Below are 723 nucleotides of genomic sequence, written 5' to 3'. Positions count from 1 at the left end.
CTCAAGATATCAACTCAGCAAGGCTTTACATCTCAGCAAAATCACTCCGTCCTGATGGTGCCCAGCATTTTCCTGGGTCTTGACTGATCCTGCTGCATGTTGAGCTGATGATTTGGGTGAGCTATAAATGAAGACTTTAAGGTCTTTCCCTCAGCTGGACCTGCCAGCTCTGGGCTCAGCATCATCTACAAATGTAAGAGCAGCACAGGGAGTGCTGCTTTCCCATCCATCCCTTCCCCACATTTGCACTTTTGAACAAATTCTGAACAAGACCAAATGTGTACCCACTCAGGATATTTGGGAGAACTCCACAGATTTTTCATCCAGTTTATTTGTTCAGTCACTGTTCAAGCACTTGTAGGATAGCAGACCTCAGCTTTTAAAGCTAGGCTCTTCTTGATAAGAGCTAAACATAAACTTGTGGTTCCTTTGAAGACTGTTTTATTTTATTATTGTTTTGGCAATAAACATTTCCCATCCCTGCCCTTCCTCTATAGGCAGATTTTATCAATTTCATAAAAACTAGTGGGACAAGGAACTGAAATTCAAGCTCCTCCCTCCTCAGTGAACTTCTAACTGACAGTTAGAGCACGAACAAGGATCAATTTTCTCTGCCTCCCCAGCCCAGTGAATACAGATGTATCCATGTGTGCTGACAAGACTTCAGCAGAAGGGACTGGGACTGTGTGTCCTTGTGGTTGGGGTCTTACACACAACACCAGA

Source organism: Apaloderma vittatum, unplaced genomic scaffold (assembly GCF_000703405.1).
Source record: "Apaloderma vittatum isolate BGI_N311 unplaced genomic scaffold, ASM70340v1 scaffold9517, whole genome shotgun sequence".
Taxonomy (NCBI): domain Eukaryota; kingdom Metazoa; phylum Chordata; class Aves; order Trogoniformes; family Trogonidae; genus Apaloderma; species Apaloderma vittatum.
This window is presented reverse-complemented; position numbering follows the sequence as displayed.